Source organism: Trichomycterus rosablanca, chromosome 1, assembly GCF_030014385.1.
Source record: "Trichomycterus rosablanca isolate fTriRos1 chromosome 1, fTriRos1.hap1, whole genome shotgun sequence".
Lineage (NCBI taxonomy): Eukaryota > Metazoa > Chordata > Actinopteri > Siluriformes > Trichomycteridae > Trichomycterus > Trichomycterus rosablanca.
In genome coordinates, this window is record NC_085988.1 from 18,013,828 (window position 1) to 18,030,610 (window position 16,783).

Below are 16,783 nucleotides of genomic sequence, written 5' to 3' on the forward strand. Positions count from 1 at the left end.
ACAAGTTTATCTTGGTCTCGTCAGACCACAGGGCATTCCAGTAATCCATGTTCTTGGACTGCTTGTCTTCAGCAAACTGTTTGCTGGCTTTCTTGTGCGTCAGCTTCCTTCTGGGATGACGACCATGCAGACCAAGTTGATGCAGTGTGCGGCGTATGGTCTGAGCACTGACAGGCTGACCTCCCACGTCTTCAACCTCTGCAGCAATGCTGGCAGCACTCATGTGTCTATTTTTTAAAGCCAACCTCTGGATATGACGCCGAACACGTGGACTCAACTTCTTTGGTCGACCCTGGCGAAGCCTGTTCCGAGTGGAACCTGTCCTGGAAAACCGCTGTATGACCTTGGCCACCATGCTGTAGCTCAGTTTCAGGGTGTTAGCAATCTTCTTATAGCCCAGGCCATCTTTGTGGAGAGCAACAATTTTATTTCTCACATCCTCAGAGAGTTCTTTGCCATGAGGTGCCATGTTGAATATCCAGTGGCCAGTATGAGAGAATTGTACCCAAAACACCAAATTTAACAGCCCTGCTCCCCATTTACACCTGGGACCTTGACACATGACACCAGGGAGGGACAACGACACATTTGGGCACAATTTGGACATGTTCACTGTGGGGTGTACTCACTTATGTTGCCAGCTATTTAGACATTAATGGCTGTGTGTTGAGTTATTTTCAGAAGACAGTAAATCTACACTGCTATACAAGCTGTACACTGACTACTCTAAGTTATATCCAAGTTTCATGTCTATAGTGTTGTCCCATGAAAAGATATAATGAAATATTTGCAGAAATGTGAGGGGTGTACTCACTTTTGTGATACACTGTATATACAGTGTATCACAAAAGTGAGTACACCCCTCACATTTCTGCAGATATTTAAGTATATCTTTTCATGGGACAACACTGACAAAATGACACTTTGACACAATGAAAAGTAGTCTGTGTGCAGCTTATATAACAGTGTAAATTTATTCTTCCCTCAAAATAACTCAATATACAGCCATTAATGTCTAAGCCACCGGCAACAAAAGTGAGTACACCCCTAAGAGACTACACCCCTAAATGTCCAAATTGAGCACTGCTTGTCATTTTCCCTCCAAAATGTCATGTGACTCGTTAGTGTTACTAGGTCTCAGGTGTGCATAGGGAGCAGGTGTGTTCAATTTAGTAGTACAGCTCTCACACTCTCTCATACTGGTCACTGAAAGTTCCAACATGGCACCTCATGGCAAAGAACTCTGAGAATCTTAAAAGACGAATTGTTGCGCTACATGAAGATGGCCAAGGCTACAAGAAGATTGCCAACACCCTGAAACTGAGCTGCAGCACAGTGGCCAAGATCAACCAGCGTTTTAAAAGAGCAGGGTCCACTCAGAACAGACCTCGCGTTGGTCGTCCAAAGAAGCTGAGTGCACGTGCTCAGCGTCACATCCAACTGCTGTCTTTGAAAGATAGGCGCAGGAGTGCTGTCAGCATTGCTGCAGAGATTGAAAAGGTGGGGGGTCAGCCTGTCAGTGCTCAGACCATACGCCGCACACTACATCAAATTGGTCTGCATGGCTGTCACCCCAGAAGGAAGCCTCTTCTGAAGTCTCTACACAAGAAAGCCCGCAAACAGTTTGCTGAAGACCTGTCAACAAAGGACATGGATTACTGGAACCATGTCCTATAGTCTGATGAGACCAAGATTAATTTGTTTGGTTCAGATGGTCTCAAGCATGTGTGGCGGCAATCAGGTGAGGAGTACAAAGATAAGTGTGTCATGCCTACAGTCAAGCATGGTGGTGGGAATGCCATGGTCTGGGGCTGCATGAGTGCAGCAGGTGTTGGGAAGTTACATTTCATTGAGGGACACATGAACTCCAATATGTACTGTGAAATACTGAAGCAGAGCATGATCCCCTCCCTCCGGAAACTGGGTCGCAGGGCAGTGTTCCAGCATGATAATGACCCCAAACACACCTCTAAGACGACCACTGCTTTATTGAAGAGGCTGAGGGTAAAGGTGATGGACTGGCCAAGCATGTCTCCAGATCTAAACCCAATAGAACATCTTTGGGGCATCCTCAAGCAAAAGGTGGAGGAGCGCAGAGTCTCGAATATCCGCCAGCTCCGTGATTTCGTCATGGAGGAGTGGAAAAGCATTCCAGTGGCAACCTGTGAAGCTCTGGTAAACTCCATGCCCAGGAGAGTTAAGGCAGTTCTGGGAAATAATGGTGGCCACACAAAATATTGACACTTCAGGAACTTTCACTAAGGGGTGTACTCACTTTTGTTGCCGGTGGTTTAGACATTAATGTCTGTATATTGAGTTATTTTGAGGGAAAAATAAATTTACACTGTTATATAAGCTGCACACAGACTACTTTTCATTGTGTCAAAGTGTCATTTTGTCAGTGTTGTCCCATGAAAAGATATATTTAAATATCTGCAGAAATGTGAGGGGTGTACTCACTTTTGTGATACACTGTATATATATCGAGTTTCATTATATATATATCAAGTTTCATTATATATATATCAAGTTTCATTATATATATATCGAGTTTCATTATATATATATCAGCATTTGCTATATATTTCCTGTTTGGCTTGCCATAATATATATATATATATATATATATATATATATATATATATATATACAGTGTATCACAAAAGTGAGTACACCCCTCACATTTCTGCAAATATTTCATTATATCTTTTCATGGGACAACACTATAGACATGAAACTTGGATATAACTTAGAGTAGTCAGCGTACAGCTTGTATAGCAGTGTAGATTTACTGTCTTCTGAAAATAACTCAACACACAGCCATTAATGTCTAAATAGCTGGCAACATAAGTGAGTACACCCCACAGTGAACATGTCCAAATTGTGCCCAAATGTGTCGTCCCTCCCTGGTGTCATGTGTCAAGGTCCCAGGTGTAAATGGGGAGCAGGGCTGTTAAATTTGGTGTTTTGGGTACAATTCTCTCATACTGGCCACTGGATATTCAACATGGCACCTCATGGCAAAGAACTCTCTGAGGATGTGAGAAATAGAATTGTTGCTCTCCACAAAGATGGCCTGGGCTATAAGAAGATTGCTAACACCCTGAAACTGAGCTACAGCATGGTGGCCAAGGTCATACAGCGGTTTTCCAGGACAGGTTCCACTCGGAACAGGCTTCGCCAGGGTCGACCAAAGAAGTTGAGTCCACGTGTTCGGCGTCATATCCAGAGGTTGGCTTTAAAAAATAGACACATGAGTGCTGCCAGCATTGCTGCAGAGGTTGAAGACGTGGGAGGTCAGCCTGTCAGTGCTCAGACCATACGCCGCACACTGCATCAACTCGGTCTGCATGGTCGTCATCCCAGAAGGAAGCTGACGCACAAGAAAGCCCGCAAACAGTTTGCTGAAGACAAGCAGTCCAAGAACATGGATTACTGGAATGCCCTGTGGTCTGACGAGACCAAGATAAACTTGTTTGGCTCAGATGGTGTCCAGCATGTGTGGCGGCGCCCTGGTGAGAAGTACCAAGACAACTGTATCTTGCCTACAGTCAAGCATGGTGGTGGTAGCATCATGGTCTTGGGCTGCATGAGTGTTGCTGGCACTGGGGAGCTGCAGTTCATTGAGGGAAACATGAATTCCAACATGTACTGTGACATTCTGAAACAGAGCATGATCCCCTCCCTTCGAAAACTGGAGTTTCCAACAGGATAACGACCCCAAACACAACCTCCAAGATGACAACTGCCTTGCTGAGGAAGCTGAAGGTAAAGGTGATGGACTAAACCCAATTGAGCACCTGTGGCGCATCCTCAAGTGGAAGGTGGAGGAGTTCAAGGTGTCTAACATCCACCAGCTCCGTGATGTCATCATGGAGGAGTGGAAGAGGATTCCAGTAGCAACCTGTGCAGCTCTGGTGAATTCCATGCCCAGGAGGGTTAAGGCAGTGCTGGATAATAATGGTGGTCACACAAAATATTGACACTTTGGGCACAATTTGGACATGTTCACTGTGGGGTGTACTCACTTATGTTGCCAGCCATTTAGACATTAATGGCTGTGTGTTGAGTTATTTTCAGAAGACAGTAAATCTACACTGCTATACAAGTTGTACACTGACTACTCTAAGTTATATCCAAGTTTTAGTTCTATCGTGTTGTCCCATGAAAAGATATAATAAAATATTTGCAGAAATGTGAGGGGTGTACTCACTTTTGTGATACACTGTATATATACTGTATATATACAGTATATATAAATATATATATATATATATATATATTTATATATATATATATATATATATATATATATATATATATATATACTGTTGTTTATGCATTTTCTCCCCTTTTTCTCCCTTTTAGTGCATCCAATTGCCTGATTTCGTCATGCTCAGAGCCGTAGAGAGAGTTGCGACACTCCTTGATCTCGCCGCCACGCGGTCACGTGGTTCATGTAACCCTCCAATAGTTCCAAACAAACCCGGCGCTGTCATGTTCTCATATGGGACAGGCAGAAGTGAATGAAATATTAAACGCTAAATAATAAACATTTGTACAATTTCTGTGTATTTTCAACTGCCTTTACATTTACTGCATCTGCTTTAATGTCAGTTTGGTATATGAAGTGGAAGATTGATGTTTATAATGACTTGTTAATAGGTCGTTCTTGTTAACACACAGTACATTATATTAGCATACATTACATAATGCCATATCATTAAGTAGTAGAGACAATATACAGTACAGAGATTAAAGAGTTCTTTTTGTTTTGTTTTTTGTATAAACTAATCTCCATTCACTTTCCTGAGGATTCATAATAATAATCATTTTGGTTAAACAACTAAGCCACGTGGCTGGATTCATAAGGTTTACCTGCACTGAATGAACAGATTCATAAACTCACTACCGTACCTTTAACACTATAGTGCAGGTACATGAAATAGCTTCATTCATCTCTTATTTCATGAGTGATTAATAATTGATTCCTACATGTAATACATGAATGAATTCATTATGAATATGCACAAGTTCATTTTGTCTAATGTAAGTGGTGGACAAGGTACACAAACCATGTAGTTGAGTTAAAGTAGAGATATCCAAGGTAAAATATTACTCCAATAAAGTAGTAGTAAAAGTAAAAATACTCTTTACCTCCACTTGAGTAAAAGTACTAAAGTATTTACCTTCAAATGTACTTAAGTATGAAAGTAAAAGTAGCATGATTTATTATGGCTCTAATGTTGTATTATCATTTCTGTAACAAGACTCTTGATTAATCAACTCATTTTAGGTAAAAAGACTCTAGTGTTATTAATTAAGCTTAACTGACTAAGCTAAATTCAGTTATACCTATTAATTAAAATAAACATGTAACATTTAGTGCTGAGCAAATGCTAAACAATAACAATATTAAGTATATTAATGACATCAAATTCATTATTTTTTTAAAACAAAGCAACATACAGCTGAAAATGCTTGATAAGTAGTGGAAATGAATGGGGCTCTATGGGTTGTTTGGAACTTTTGAGCAGCCCACGATGCGGAAGCTGCTTTACAATGGTTCCCTATGGGAGTGTCGCCATTCTATTCTCTCTACCGCTCTGGTCATGCTTCCTCTCCACCAATGCCGATCCCCACTCTGATTGAGGAGACTGAAACATTTGCATTCCTGTGTTGTAGCTACCACAAGCATCTATTCTGGTCTCTGTTTTTTTCTATGCATCCAAGGCAACTAATTATGAGATTAGTGTTTGAGTTGTAACAAACTAGTGGACTGAGTAGCTGGTGGAGCTCACACAAGCTGGCTGTCCCTGTTTTTCAGTGTTTCATGGCTCTCTACATAGACAGCATTTTATGTCATCCTATGCGTGCTCCCGAAATCCTAGATGCCTTAATGTCCTCACTACTAAGGTATCTTAAAATTTCAACAGTATTTTGAGTGGAGAACGAGGGAGCATCTGATGCTTCCTTAGCAGTGAGGGCAATCCCAGCATTCAATGCAGCACGACTTTTCTCACAAAAAAATAACAAATATGACAAACGATGCGAAGCAAAGAACGGAGTTATTTTTAAATGTAAATAAGTTATCATTGATTTTTTATTTGTATAAACTTGTGCAGGTTTTTTTTATTTGCAAGGTCTGGTTTGTCAGGGACAGTTTAACTGTTTTCGGTACACGGAGGGAGATGTTATTTGACATTGTAGCGCGTTGTGCCACCTCATCCCATTGGTTTGAATGGCATGATGCTAACTGTGTTAACTTAGTAAGCGAAACCCGATGTTATCACTGTCTAAGTAGTGCGTTCGAATAACCTGCCTTATGAGTCGATGACTTATTAGAATCCTCTCTACCTAGGCAGCTGCCCATGTAGACAGTAAGACAGCAAGGCAGCGCACATAGGATGACGTAAAATGCTGTCTATGTAGAGAGCTCACTAGGTTTTCGAACACACCTATGGAGTGCAAGTTTCTACTTCAGTGAGGCGTCCATCAGTCTTTCAAATGTTAAGTCCAGTTTTGGTGTGCAGCCTAAGATTTTGTTTTGTGTATTTTATGAGTTATATTACTTTTTTCCAATACATTAGTCAGCAATGGGTGTGACTAAACACCTAAATTCCAAACAATTAGTCACACCAGCTTTTTTCCTTGTCTTTTTAAAAAACAGAACAAATTCAGGATCTTTTGGTAAGTTTGTAATAAAGGTTTTAAATGCTGGTCTCATTGTGCCCTGCACACAGCACACAGCACATATGCACTCAGTGTCTAAAAAAAGGGAGGGAAAAAAAGGGAGAAAATGGTATAAACAAAGAAAAAATTCAGGTCAGACTCTGCTTTCAGCTCATTATTAAAAGAATTTTGCTGAATGATGGAAGAACATCTGACCTTTCTCTGTACTTTCATGATAAAAGCACATAATGCTGATTGCCAGGGGTTTTGATTGCAGTATTTTACTTTGCAGCTTCCTTGAATATCCTTTAACTGTATGTTGAAGTCCAGACTTAATGCTGAGGACCAGACACTCAGTTGGCAAGAGTAAGAGTGGTGGAGAAACACTGAATATAGTGTACAGTATTTATCAAAGAGCCATGTGCCTGTGTATGAGATAAAGGTCGATATAACAATATGTTCATTAGAAGGATACAAATACATGTTTGAGTGCAAATACTACTGTAATGGAAAATAAAATACCAAAGACCTGTGATGTTAGCACTATAGAACACAAAATCACATGGAATGGTCTCAGAATGGTCTAAGGAATCTTATCTTTAGGAAGGCTTTTCATAAGATTTTAGTGTCTGTGTGAATTTGATTTGCACACAGAACTCTTTAGTATAAAGAACCCATCCACTGAGGAGATGGGCAGAAGGTATAAGTTACAGAATCATGCCCATCTGCTATGCCATTTATGGCCGGCAGATGGGGCACTGAGGTGCAGATTATTTCTCTTAACTGGTAGAACCTTCGCTTTACTGAGTGCTCATTCATTCCAGGTGAAGGGATTTGTATTTAATCAAGATTTATTACTCGCAGTATGGCTAGCTCCTCTGTTGTGATGCTGTACTTGATCCGGTTTGGTTTTCCACTGGCGCAGATGCAGCACTCTTTATCTTCCCTAGAAACTCAGCCACTTTTCAGCCATCACAAAAGAACTGCCCTGCCTGTTAACCTTGGCTTTTGTGCACCTTCTATCAGTCGGTGGTGGCCAGTGCTCTTTTCTTTGGAAAAATGTGGTGAGAATGCAAAATAAGTCAAACTATACCCACAGACTGAATTGAAGAAGATTTATTAAAACACAATTGTGGGTTCTTACAGCAGTATGTAAGCTAAAGAACAACAGACAGATCTGTGGCTTTCCTTTTATATTACTTTAGTGACATCTCGTTTTAACACTTGGGTGTTGCACTTTGAAACCTCTATTCTGTGATAACGGTTGTCCCTTATCTGTTTACAACATTTTACAGCTTAACGACAGACATGTTGCTTATTTCTGTACTTTAGACTCCCAGTTACACCTCAAGCACAATATAACTAAGGATTTAATGCACAAAACAGCATACCACTAACACTAATATTAAGCACTCACTCACTTTCTTAACCGCTTATCCAATTAGGGTCACGGGGGTGCTGGAGTCTATCCCAGCTTTTCAATGGGCACAAGGCACACAGTAACTGCGAGGCGCCAGTCCATCGCACAGTAGACACACATACACACACCCATTCAGCTATAGGGTAATTCAGTGTCTTCAATTAACTGACTGCATGTTTTTAGAAAGTGGTAGGAAACCAGAGCTCCCGGAGGAAACCCACACAGACACGGGGAGAACATGCAAACTCCACACAGAAATGACCCGGACCTCCCCGCCTGGGGATCGAACCCAGGACCATCTTGCTGTGAGGCGACAGTGCTACCCACCGAGCAACCGTGCCGCCCTAATATTAAACATATAAATCTAATTTTACCATAACAGTTTATATCTGTCTTAAAATATGTTCCAGGGCCGCTCAGGCGGCGCAGCGGTACAACACACGCAGTTCACCAGAGCTCGAATACATCGTATCGAATACATCGTATTGAATCTCGGCTCTGCCTTGCCGGCTGAGGCTGAGTGGCTACATGAACAACGATTGACCTATTGTTCAGATAAGGGGCGGGACTAAGCCGGATGGGGACTCTCTCTCAGACTAGTGCGATTACGACCTCTGCTGGCTGGTTGGTGGCGCCTGCACGGAGATGGGAAAGGAGTGCGGTAGAGGGTGTGGACCTCCATGCACAGAGCTGTACCGCACTGCACTCGTCAAGTGTAGGTGATAAGATGTTCGATTGCTGTGCACATGTCGGAGGGGGCGTGGAGCAGCCTCGTCCTCCCCAATCAGGAGCAGGGACCAGCATTAGTGAGAGGATGATTGACGGGTAGAAATTGGAATGGCTAAAGTGGGAGAAAACGGGGTTCCAGAATCAGTTTTAGAACTACTCTTCTCTCTTTTAGTATCTCTGTTTTAAAAGAACTGTTCAAATGTTCTTCTAAAATCTATATTCTAGAATCTTCTATATTCTCTTTTAGATTCTGTGCTCTGGTTTGTTACATGCTAAAGAGTAAAGCAAGACAAAGTAATAGTCCTCATGTACACACAGAAATGAGTAATAAGCATATCAAAGATCTAAATACAATTGTGTAAAACCCCTCCAAGGACTGGAACACTGTTTGTAGAGTAAATTAAAACATGTTGATTAAATAACAATCAATAGATGTAGGGTATGCGTGCACAAACATCACGGTAAATGACAATTTCCAGCACCAGGATCCTGGCCAGAGGATTACGCTGCTGTGTGCCAAGAGGAAATTTGTTCATTAGAGGAAACGGAAGAGAAATTAGGACACGGCTTGTTCATTCACTCTGTATGCAAATGTAAAAAAGGTGACAGTGTTTGTTTCTTCCTCTAATGCAGCTGACTGCATTTAAGCTATTTGTTTTGCCTGATTGCTTTGCAACCATAGAATGTGAATGAAAACAAGTTAGACTTGGATAATGCTTAGGGGTAGCACTGTCGCCTCACAGCAAGAAAGTCCTGGGTTCGATTCCCAAGTAGGGCGGTATGGGTCCTTTCTGTGTGGAGTTTGCATGTTCTCCCCGTATCCTCCGGGAGCTCCGGTTTCCTCCCACAGTCCAAAGACATTCAGGTGAGGTGAATTGGAGATACAAAATTGTCCATGACTGTGTTTGATATAACCTTGTGAACTGATGAATCTTGTGTAATGAGTAACTACCGTTCCTGTCATGAATGTAACCAAAGTGTAAAACATGACGTTAAAATCTTAATAAACAAACAAACATAAAGGCAATACCCGGTTATGCAGGGTAAATTATTATTATTAATCAAACATTACAAATTATTCATCCAGGAAAGGCTGAGTCTTTGATGAACAAAGATGGATCTCCAGTTTGTCAACAAATGTGTGAGAAAATTATTAAAATGTACCTCACAGAAAGATCAGAAGGGATTTGCATATTTCTCCCTCTACAGTGCATAATATCATTAAACGATTCAAGAAATCAGGAGGAATTTCAGTGCGGAAAGGCCAAGAGCGCAAACTTAAGCTGAACACCCGTGATCTTCGATCACTCAGACGACACTGCATCAAGAACCGCCACTCAACAATAGCTGATATAACCACATGGGTGAGTGATTACTCTGGCAAACCTTTGTCAAGCACTACAATACAGAGTTACATGCACAAATGACACCTAAAACTTTACTGTGCAAAAAAGAAGCCTTATGTTAACCATGTCCAGAAGCGGCGTCGACTTCTCTGGGCTCAGAGGCATCTAGGATGGACCATCACAGAGTGGAAATGTGTATTGTGGTCAGATGAATCAGCATTCCAGGTCTTTTGGGAAAAAAAATTGACGCTGTGTACTCCGGACCAAAGATGAAAAGGACCATCCAGACTGTTATCAGCAACAAGTCCAAAAGCCAGGGTTTGTCATGGTATGTGGCTGTGTCAGTGCCCTTGGCAAAAGTTATTTATACTTCTGTGATGGCAGCATTAATGCAGAAAAGTACATTGAAATCTTAGAGCAACATGTGCTGCCTTCAAGACGTCATCTTTTCCAGGGACGTCCATGCATTTTTCAACAAGACAATGCAAAACCATGCTGCACACATTACAAAGGCATGACTGTGGAAGAAGAGGGTACGGGTACTGGACTGGCCTGCCTGCAGTCCTGACCTGTCCCCAATATAGAATGTTTGGAGAATTTTTGAAACAAAAAATGCGACGACGACCCCGTACTGTTGCACATCTTAAGACGTGTTTGCAGGAAGAATGAGACAAAATAAAAGCTGAAACACTAAATCACTTGGTCTCCGTGGTGCCAAAACGTCTTTTAAGTGTGATTTGTTTGTTTATTAGGATTTTAATGTCATGTTTTACACTTTGGTTACATTCATGACAGAAAGGACCCGGACTGTCTCACCTGGGGATCGAACCCAGGACCTTCTTGCTGTAAGGCGACAATGCTACCCACTTAGCCACCGTGCCACCCGTTTTTTAGGTGTGGTGAAAAGGAATGGCAACATTACAAAGTGGTAAATGCTTTACTGTCCCAACTTTTTTTGGAATGTGTTGCAGGCCTGAAGTTGAGCAGATAAAACATGAAATATCTCAGGTTCATCCTATAAATAAAAGTCAAAGTAAATGTAAGAAACTCATGCATTTTCCATGCTGTCCCAACTTTTTCTGATTTGGGGTTGTAGATTAGGAAGAAAATTGGGAGACTAAGATTGGTTTCTAAGATATCTTCATGCATGACGTGCTTCAGGTAAGATGGTCATAGAGTTTAGTAAATAAATTGGCCTCCACAGTTTAGACCTTCCCCTTTGGAATGAATTGGAGTAACAACAGGTATATGAAGGTAAAGAAGCATCCTATACTTTTTAATGATACCTCTCTATGCTTTGCTATTGCACCCACACATTCAGACCAGACCTAAGACAGCTAAGATGAAAACCAGATTATCTGGCCGGAAAATTACCTCTGTCCATCTTAAGCTGTAGCACTTTTATATCCGTTGCCTCTGACTACAAAAGCTTTTTCTGTTTATCTAAGGCAGATAGTTTTTTTGATAATTGCAGTTCAGCAATTGTATGTGTGGGTGCTATTAGGGCTTTGGTTTTATAAGCATTTTCCATCCTAAAAAACAACAACAAAATGTGGCTTTTATCAACCTAGCATTAGACCTGGTTGTTTATTATGCTTCTTGCTGTTTTTCTTCAGTTGGACGCACATCCTTGGGTGAATTTGAAGCTATTATTTACTCATGTTTAAGTGAGGATGTTTTTTCACTTTGCACTTTGGTTATTATGATTATTATTTTTTCATCCTTGTTAGGGTTTAGGTGAATCTAGTGCTACCAAGAAACACAAGGCACAAGGCTGGACAATAACCTTAACAGGACACTAATCTATAATTTAGTGCTGTATGTCGGGGGTTCTCAACAGTTTTTCTCTTAGACTCATCTGACTCATCTTAGACTCAGTTTTTTCTGGGTCCCCCCTTGAGATGGGTTATGATATTATTCTTATGCTTTCAGCAAGGATGACAAAAGGTTTTGTCTTCTTGCTCATGGGAAATTTGATGAATCCACAATGAAGGTATAAATGTGGTATTTTTAGATTTTGGTTGATGTATTGGTGCTACTCACATCGCATCAACAACTAAACCGGTGGAATCTTTCATGGTCACCGTCAATCTCCAACCCAGGACCTAGTCATCTCTCTTGATTATTCCTAAATCAGACCATCTGATAATGTAAGGAGCCTTGGTGGTGTCCTGGATAACCAGCTGACCTTCTCTCCTCATGTAGCCAGCATGACGAGAGCGTGCCGGTTCCTCCTGTACAACATCAGGAAGATTCGACCATTTCTCTCCATTGAAGCTACTCAGATTCTTGTGCAATCAATTGTAATCTCACGGTTGGACTACTGCAACTCCCTCCTGGCAGGTGCTCCCATGTCCACTATTAAACCCTTGCAGCTCATTCTAAATGCAGCTGCTCGCCTGGTTTCTAACCAACCTAAACACTGCCACATCACCCCACTGCTGCGTTCTCTTCACTGGCTTCCTGTAGCTGCCTGCATTCAGTTTAAAACATTGATGCTCACCTACAAAGCCAAAAATTGACCAGCCCCAAGCTACCTTTGAGGTCTAATCAAACCCCGCTCTGTACCACGCAACCTCCGAGTCACTAGTCTCACTCAACTTGATCCTCCACCCAGGACTTGAGGAAGACAAGCATCAAGGCTCTTCTCTGTACTGGCACCCAAGTGGTGGAATGAACTTCCTCTGTCTGTCCGAACATCTGAGTCTCTTGCTGTCTTAAAAACCTTCATCACCTCTTTACTAAACAAAGCTGACTTGTACTTATTTACTAACACTCTTATTCATTTCCTGAAAAATAAAACCCTTTGGTTCTAACAGGGTTTCAGCAGATTTGTGTTCTTGAACTGTTGTCTGCTTGAACTCTTGATAAGAGTGTCTGCTGAATGCCGAAAATTTAAATGTAAATGTTGACTTTTGCTCTTTTGAATTGGGTGAATCAAATATGTGTCCATTCCTAAAGACCCACCATAGGCAGTTTAAAATAGATCTATATGACATCACAAGATCTCCTGTATGCTTATAGCCTACATTGATTTTCCTGTCCTGTTAGTTGTAATTCTTTTCTCAATTAAATGCAATGGGACCCCTTTAGGCCCCCTGGTTGAGAACCTCTGCTGTATGTTTTAACTGTTGAAATGATTTCAGAGCAGCCAAAGGAAACGCAGAACCTTCCACACACCTAAGAAAGCATCTTTATGAATCATGGGTCTTAAAAACCTTCTGTCAACATGCCTAAACATGATTGTTGGTCCATCTTTCATAACATCACCTTCTAAATTACTAAATTATTTTACTGCTGACCAGGTGAAGAAAGAGCTGAAGAAACTCAAGCAGTGTAAAGCGGCTGGACCGGATGGCATTCAGCCTAAGGTATTAAAACTATGTGCTGAGCAGCTGTGTGGAGTCCTTCAGCACATCTTCAACCTGAGCTGCAGCCTAGGAAAGGTCCCACTCGGGTGGAAAACTTCTTGTGTGGTTCCTGTCCCCAAGAAGAAGCAACCAGTGGCACTAAATGACTACTGTCCTGTTGCTCTGACCTCCCACCTGATGAAGACACTGGAAAGATGCTGGGCCACCTGAGATCACTGGTAGGAGCTGACCTGGACCCCCTGCAGTTTGCATATCAGGACAGCATTGGAGTGGATGATGCTGTTATCTATCTGCTGGACAGAATGTACTCCCATCTAGACACTACAGGCAGCACTGTGAGGATTATGTTTTTTGATTTCTCCAGTGCGTTCAACACCCTACAGCCTGTCTTACTTGGGGAGAAACTTCGGCAGATGAAGGTGGATGGGTCTATCATCTCTTGGGTAATGGACTACCTGACTGGTCGACCCCGGTTTGTGCGACTGCAGGGCTGTGTTTCTGACATGGCCATGTGCAGTATGGGGGCTCCCCAGGGGACTGTATTAGCACCGTTCCTGTTTAACATCTACACCTCAGATTTCAGATACAACTCTGGCACATGCCATCTGCAGAAATTCTCAGATGACACGGCCATCGTGGGGTGTATCAGGAATGGGCAGGAGGCGGAATACAGGAAGCTGGTTTCAGACTTTGTTGACTGGTGTACACTGAACAAACTGCAGCTTAACATCAGTAAGACAAAGGAGATGGTGGTGGACTTCAGGAAACTCAGACCTCCCCTGGCACCAGTCACTATCAATGGAGCGGAAGTGGAGGTGGTTGACACTTACAAGTACCTGGGTGTGCACTTGGACAACAAACTGGACTGGAGTTTTAATACCTGTGCAGTGTTCAAGAAAGGACAGAGTCGTTTGTACTTTCTGAGGAAACTGAGGTCCTTTGGAGTGTGCACTAAACTCCTTTGGACATTCTACCAGTCTGTTGTTGCTAGTGCCTTATTGTATGCTGTTGTGTGCTGGGGCAACAACATCAACAAAAGTGCAAAAAACAAAATAAACAAACTAATTAAGAAGGCTGGCTCTGTTGTTGGAGTCAAATTGGACACTCTGGATGAGGTAGCAAAAAAACGGTCACTCAATAAGCTGCTTTCAATTATGGACAATACATCACACCCCCTGCACACTACAGTGGAGAAACAGAGAAGCACGTTCAGTGGTAGACTGATACAGCTGCGCTGTACTAAAGAGCGCCGTGTGAGATCTTTTCTTCCCACTGCAGTAAGACTCTACAAAGATTCTCCCCATTCCAGGAACACTACGGATCTCCTGCCACCCGAACAGTGTTGATTTTCTTTTGCAGTGCAATATCTTATCTCTCTTAGTGCAATATACTTTTGTAAAATAATATATTTTTCTCTTAGTGCAATAATATGGATGCGGCTGCTTATGATAATGTCCTGTCTTTTTGCTTATGCCCTTTTATGTTTAATTGTGTTGTTTTTTGTCTGTCTTCCCTTGTGTAACTTGTACTGTAATTTGTAAATTGTAACTGTAATTGTGTAATTTGTATAGTACTGTGACACTGCAATTTCCTTCGGGATCAATAAAGTCTTATCTTATCTTATCTTATCTTAAATATAGATCTTGGGTCTATATTTAAACATGGATTTTGGGTCTTGGTCTGTTTTTCAAAACCTCTCCTTCTAACCTTCTAATTACATGTCTTGATTCTTATTTTTACAAATCAGAAACAAAAGTTAAAACTATGAAGAAGGAAAAATGCAGTGTTTTTTACATTTACTTTGGCTTTTATTTGATTGCAGACAGTATGAACTTAAGATATTTTATGTTTGTCTGGTCAACCTAATTTCATTTGATAATATTAATCCATTCCTGCATTTCAGGCCTGCAACACAAAAACTGGGATGGTAAAACTTTGTAATGTTGGCATTTTTTTTACCACACTTAAAAGAGGTTTTCGCACCGAGGAGACCAAGTGATTTAGTGTTTCAGCTTTTATTTTGTCCCATTGTTCCTGCAAACACATCTTAAGATGTGCAACAGTACGGGGTCGTCGTTGTCGCATTTTTGGTTTGAAAATTCTCCACACATTCTCTATTGGGGACAGGTCAATACCCGTACCCTCTTCTTCATGTCTTTGTAATGTGTGCAGCATGTGGTTTTGCATTGTCTTGTTGAAAAATGCATGGACAACCCTGGAAAAGATGACGTCTTGAAGGCAGCATATGTTGCGCTTAGATCTCAATGTACTTTTCTGCATTAATGCTGCCATCACAGAAGTGTAAATGACATTTACCAAGGGCACTGACACAGCCCCATACCATGACAGACCCTGGCTTTTGGACTTTTTGCTGTTAACAGCCTGGATGGTCCTTTTCATCTTTGGTCCAGAGCACACGGCGTCCATTTCTTCCAAAATGATCTGGAATACTGATTCATACTGACGTCTTCGTGATGGTCCATCCCAGATACCACTTGACGTTGCCTCTGGACATGGTTGACATAAGGCTTCTTTTTTGCACAGTTAAGTTTTAAGTGGCATTTGTGCATGTAACTCTGTATTGTAGTGCTTGACAAAGGTTTGCCAAAGTAATCCCTCACCCATGTGGTTATATCAGCTATTGTTGAGTGGCGGTTCTTGATGCAGTGCTGTCTGAGGGATCGAAGATCACGGGTGTTCAGCTTAAGCTTGCGCCCTTGGCCTTTACGCACTGAAATTCCTCCCGATTCCTCAAATCGTTTAATGATATTATGCACTGTAGAGGGAGAAATATGCAAATCCCTTCCAATCTTTCTTTGAGGTTCATTGTTTTTAAACATTTCAATCATTTTCTTACACATTTGTTGAGAAACTGGAGATCCTCTGATCATCTTTGGTCCTTAAAAACTCAACATTTTGTGGATACTGCTCTTACAATCAGCTGTTTGAAATCAAATCATCACATCAGTATTAAGTTGTTTTCGGGTGGGTCAAAGCGATGCTAAAATGTAGTGCAATAAAGAAACAAAATCCAAATCCGTAATGTCAATTGCGGGCACAAAAGAATGTTCTCTTATGTTTAAGTGAGTAGATTAGTAAGTACAAAAAGACTTCAGACAGTAAGTAAAATACAAACAAAACAAACAAACAAATTAATTAGTAACTTTGTAGTAAAGTTGTGAAATGAACACAGACATGACTGGGTATGTCTGTTAGTGACTGAATTCCTGTCCAGGGTATTCGAA